Source organism: Cryptomeria japonica, chromosome 4 (assembly GCF_030272615.1).
Source record: "Cryptomeria japonica chromosome 4, Sugi_1.0, whole genome shotgun sequence".
Classification (NCBI taxonomy): domain Eukaryota; kingdom Viridiplantae; phylum Streptophyta; class Pinopsida; order Cupressales; family Cupressaceae; genus Cryptomeria; species Cryptomeria japonica.
This window is the reverse complement of record NC_081408.1, coordinates 67,893,900-67,900,404: the sequence shown is the minus strand read 5'-3', so window position 1 is coordinate 67,900,404 and position 6,505 is coordinate 67,893,900.

Sequence of the window (6,505 nt, the reverse complement as noted above, 5' to 3'; positions counted from 1 at the left end):
CAGAGAAGAAGTTAGTAGGCCTGAAGGAGAACCGACTAGGTTATACTGGTAAGGTGAGTTGAACCAGTAGTGTATCTTGGTCGGTGAATGATGCCAAACCAACATTGCAGTCTAAGCAGAGGTGGATGCCGACAAGGATGATAGGTGGCAAGCATGTAGAGGTGAATAAAGTGTCCATCATCGTGGTAGTTGGTAAGTAGGTCGACATTTATGGAGAACCCGTATATCACAGGACGCTGGCAGGATGTTGTGGCTCGAGGAAGACAGAGAGGCAAGATGTTTGATCTAATCTTGCAGGGCAATCCGATCTTTGTGTTTATTTGGCAAAGGAAATAGTTGAAGCATTTAATATGTCTGACAAAGAGCATGGCTGACAGATTAGGAAGACTATGGGCGACAAACTAGGTGCAGTCTACTAAAGACAGGAAATGTGCTTTTGGAGGAATAAAATATTGCAGTTTTTGCAGGGTGTGAACCTTGGAAAAGTGATCCGATCAGATTTGATGAGGATTGAGTTGGTGGAGGAAAAATCCTAGCACACCACCATTTGAATATTGGTTTTGGTGGGAACCCTCAAGCATAAATATGTGAACTCGAGATTGAAGTGATTGATGTTGGATGCCAGTTGTGAGGAGAGAAAGTGTCTGAGCAAGAAGAGAGAAATAAGTTTGAGAGATCTTTTTCTGAAAATCAAAGTGTCTGAGTATTAGCAGGTTGAACCAGTAAGGGGTTCGAACTGGCAGTAACAGAGCAACCAGTGAACTCTTATAGTCCTAACAGTCAAGTGTACTAGTAGGGATTCAATAGTTAGGAAGGCATCCAGGAGTGTTATTGAGCGGGGTGAAGATCAGAAGAAGAGAAGAAAGGCAAAGAGTAACCGATAAGTGGTCAGAAAGAGCAATCTGATAACCGGTGGTGGATGAATAAGTGAAACATAGGAGGTTGGTAATCGATAGACATAAGTTGATCTGGTGTTGCAAAACTCATTTGCAACAAGGTGCTATACTTGTATTAAGTTATATTTCATTGCATTACACTGAGTTGGTGCTGGGTGCAGGGGTTGGTGCTCCTTGGGTTGGTGCCCTAAATCATTGTAATCCATTTTTTTTTTAGGCTGGATCGGAGCAGTAGACTCCAACAACATTTCTCATCGAGGTTTTTCCCACATTGGGTTTTCCTCATACATCTAGTGTTATGTGATTGTATGCCTTTGTGTGTTTGCATTTGATTACTTCTCTTTGCTCACCGACATACCCGTTTTAGTGATTAGGTTGTTAATCAATACTCTAAGCTTGGTTTAAAAGGTTAAGATTCTTAGGAACCACTGATTCACCCCCCTCTCAGTGGTACATTGTGCTCAACAATTGGTATCAAAGACAAGTTCCCGGTTGATCAAAGGTTTCTTCTAGCTTGGGAATTCTGGTTTAGGAACACAAAGGCAAGAAATGAGTCCTCCTCCAAAGCTCCCATGTTTGATGGATCCAACTATGCCTGCTGGAGTAGAAAAATGGAAACCTATTTGTCCTCCCTAGGTTATGATGTTTTGATGTCTCTAAAGAATGGGTATACTATCCCAGAGGCTCCATCGGCAGATCTTGATGCCAAGAAGCAGTATGAGAACAATGCTAAGGCCAATCATGCTATTCTAAGTGGACTTTCAGATAATGAATTTATTAAGGTTATGCACTACTCATCCGCCAAGGATACTTGGGATAAATTGAAGAGATTATTTGAAGGAGATGTAAAGGTCAAGGAGGCCAAGCTACAAACACTAAGAGGTCATCTTGAAGGCTTGCGGATGAAAGATGAAGAAAAAATTGCAGACTACCTTCACGGAGTAGATGAAACTATGAACATCATCAGAGGACTTGGAGAGGAAATAACTGATGAAGTCGTTGTCAAAAAGGTACTTAGATCACTCACATCTAAGTATGATACTAAAGTCTCTACTATAGAGGAAGCCAAGGATTTGAAAACTTTCTCAATGGATGAGTTATTTTGCTCCTTAACTGCATATGAGATGAGGACAATCAAAGAAGGAACTGTTAGGAACCGAAAGGACAACTGAGAGGGGGGGTGAATCAGTTATATAAAATTGTAATCCAAATGCAAGTTATTCAATTTAAACTTAATGCCGGTAAACCAAACTTAAGTGTCGGTAAAACAAATTAACATATATAATAGTACTGGTTTAACTTAATGTGTAAAACAAAAAGAGAAACAACATCCACAACACATAACACAAAGATTTTGACATGGAAAACCGGTGAGGGAAAAACCATGGTGGGAAACCTTACCCACAATCAGATGATACTACTGGAGATAGTATGTGTATACAAATGGGGTCTGCACACGCAGAAAGGCCAACCGCCTAGAGCTCACTGCTCAATCACAAAATAGGAGTCACACTGACTACATAATTGGATGGTTAAATCCAATGATAATGTACTGCACAAAATAACATCTGCAATGCTGGATTCAGTACCGGTTTAAGCTCTGAACATCTTCATAACCTTCCCTTCAACCTTCAAATGATGTCTTCTTGATTTGCACAAGGATCTGCTAATATTTGCTCATCAATATTCACTCATACCATTTCTATATCCATGTACATATCCTCTTGTTCACCAAAATTGGTTAACCCAAGTTCACCTGCAATTGATTCAATGAAATAGCCAGTTTCAAACAATGGGATACTTCAAGACTTGGACAACATAACTTAGGACCCTAATAATCCTCCTGCACTTCAGGTTCTGCTAGACCTTGGGGGGGACACCCTTTGATGGATAAAATACAACCAATTACAGATATATGACAACATCAGTAAAAGCAAATGGATCTCATTAAAGGTTAAAAAACAAGGAGGGTACTGTAGATAGGCCAAATCTACATTGACAACTCAACAGGTTTGAACATGAGATAAGTGGAACATTTCCACAAAACAAAAAAGAAAGATATTTTGATTTGATTTTAAAATGATGTTCTGACAATCCTTCAACATTATTAAAGACCAGTGCCTAATCCTGGCCACAGAGTCATGCATAAAACTGGAAGAGAGATCTCAATTACAAGTTATTTTCCACATTAAATTCTCATGTATTAATGCCTTACATTAATACAATCCTCTGCTCTATCACAAAATCATACTTATATATATCCAATATACACACTCAAAATCATTAATGTTGGGTTTTATGATTTAAATCATTCCTTGAAGAATACCCAAAAGACAAACATTACACTCTCAGAGAAGACTAAAAGAGACAAATCCAAATCACCCTTGATAAAATGAAATTGTATAAATTCAAATAGTATTTTGGAGACAATTTTGTGGAAACTCACACATGCCTTACATATGTGTAAACTTGCAAATTGAAACAAAACCTACAACAAAGACAACACTGAAAACTCAGAAGAAAAACACTGTCATTTGCAAAAACTAAAAAAATGCCATCACTGGAACCAAGAATTCTGGATCCTTTTCACAAAAATTATGGAACCCTTACAAATGAGAAGAAATGAGAATATGAAGGAGGGGGAAAAGACCAGAATGCATCACCACCTGCCAAGTGTCCTCTTTCCCCAACTGAAAACATTCCTTCATCCTTCCCATGGAAACTGCTCTCAAAATATCTGATGTTTGTTAAAACTAACTACAAAACCGAATTCCTCATTTTGAGAGCTTTCCAATGGTATATAATACTTGTTATTTTGGGTAAAAATACCCCTCAGGCGAATTAATCTCTCACGCAAACCCATCATTTAATTTTTTTGAATTTTTCACTATAGCTAGGACTATACATTTAATTTTAATTTTTGTCGATTTTTCCACCTGCGCCCTGCCATGTGGCACCTTGTGATTCACTCACAAATCCACCTGGACTACCACCTCATCTGCCACCTCATCTGCCACTTCAGCTTCCACCTGTTCGTATGATGGATCAATGATGGTTGTTGATCTGCGATGGACCTACTCACTTGCGAGGCCCACCATCTGGTCGCTGGTTTGCGAAGGGTAACATTCGAGAAACTTTGCATTGCGAATCAGCGACAACCGTCAGATCTTCCTCAACCTATGCCCTACCACGTGGCACCCCATGATTCACTCGCAAATCCACCTAGACTGCCATCTCATCTGCCACCGGATTTGCCACTTCAGCTTCCACCTGTCTGCCACTGGACCGCCACCTCAGCGCCACCTCACTCGGACCCGCCAGTTGGACCCGCCAGCTCATCAGTCACTGATCCGCGAAGGGTATCGGTTGAGCATCTTCACATAGCAGATCAACGACGGTCGTTGATCTGTGATGGACTTGCTCACTGCGGGGCCCACCATCTGGTCGCTGGTTCACAAAGGGTAATGTTCGAGCAACTTCGCATTGCAAATCAGTGACAGTCGTTAGATCTTCCTCAACATGCTCAATCTTTAATTCACCCTTCTATTGCAAAACCTGGGTGCCTCGGGAATCGTGCACACGCGTGGGGTCCACCTGGTCGCTAGCTAGCCTCCTGTCAAAAGCTTTTAAGCTTTGACATTATAAATATGTTTGTTTTTGTATTTAAATACAAAAACTCTCCTTCCCACCACCAATGTGGGATATATGCATTTTGCCACTACCTGCGCACATCTAAGGGTGGATGCTAGCAAATGTTATTGCTTTGAAGGTTTTAATGCCTGCTCTACACCTAACGTAGGAGATGATGACTATGCCATGGAAGGGAGGACTAGGAAAACACACGAGGGGGGGGTTTTGTCTTGGAGCTTGCCGATTGCATTTTATTGAAACTTCAATGCCTCCCAAATACCACACAGGGAGGATACTTCAAACCATGCCAAATGCATTTGCTGGAGAGTTTTCTGAGTGTCTTCAACAACCACACAAGGGAGAAGGGAGGCTCTACACCTAGCAAATGAGTTTGCTTAAAATTTTCAATGCCCTCCTTAGCCAATACACCACAGGAGAATGTTGGTTCTACACCTGCAAACTGCATTTTGCTTAGAAGCTTTTTATGCCTTCTCAACACCACGCAAAGAGGATTCTTGGCATTACACCTACCAGTGCATTTGCTTGGGTTTAGTAAGCCTTTTCAATGCCTTCTCCAGCTCACCCACCATGCAGGGATGAATGGCAAAGCATGCCTATTGCACAGGCTTAAATGTTTTAATGTGGCCTCCCAATAGCCACGCAGAGGGAGGAATGTTGGCAGAGGGGGGAATCAAACTGGCTTTATGCCTACTAATGCATTTGGTTAATAGCTTCTAAGCCTCCAAAAAAGCCATTCCATCTGGCAATCAATTTGCTGAAACTTATAAGCACTTCTCCATTCCACGCCATCTACCAGGTGGATTTGGGACTATGCCTGCCAGTAGCATTTGATTTGATACTTGTGCCTTTTTGAATGGCAATAAAGATCCAAGGCATTTTTAGGGAGGAGTTCTATTAGCATCTTGAACTCTTATGTTTACTTTCAAACATCTTTGTCTGCAAACCATTCTTGTGTCTCCTTGAAGTCACGTTTTACCAGTAGATAGGGTCAAATCACTACAATCCACATAACCTTTAGATGTCTTTGATATCTTCCCCATTTTAACATATTTTGTTTCTTAACCATGAATGACTTAATCAAAACTTCAACATTTTCTCCAAAGTGGTAATACAAAATCATAGGCCAGGTCGGGCCCCAAAAGTGGGTCCAGTTAAATTTTTTTTGTTTTCATTCAACTGACCCTTGAAAATTTTTCAGGCATCTGAACATGCCTCTAGAGTTGATCAGCACAATTTTCTGATCTAAGTTGAGTTTTGCAACTCACTGGCAACTATGCCACATTTTCGCATTGAAACCCAAAGATGCAATTTTAAAACTGGTCAGAACACCTTTTTGGACTTCACAAACTGATAGGCGTACTGTCTGATATATGGGCATTCACTTTGCCAAACCATTTCTCAAGATGAATCTCGGGTGAAGAAATATTAATGGTCAAAGATGACCAAATGGCTGTGTCAACACTATGAACCTGATAAAAACAATGTGCAGGGACCTCAAAGTGCACACATTAAAAATATCAAATGGTCTCCATAGATCCCCAAATCTAGGGCATAGATACCTTGAAGCACAAAGAAGACTGCAGAATGTTTAATTCAACCAAAAGGCTGACTGGGTGCAAATGGTGAGCTCATGAAAATAGCCACTTAAAAAGATGTAGCAATGAAAGTGCAGAAAACTAAATAAAGTGGCTCAAGAAATCATCTTGGAAAACTGATCAAACGGATTGACAGGGGCTTCAAACTGGAAACATAGCTTGTCTTTTGTACCAGCAGTACCCTAGAAGAAATATTCTGACATGACATGCACTTGGGCATCATTTACACATATGCAAAGTGGTGCTCTGACTAGCTGTTGAAACAAGGACTTGTGCAAACAATACAAACTGCAAACGGATTGAGCTTGCCAAACTGAGCAAATGAATTCATAGAGACTTGAAACTTGGTATATGGAATCACTT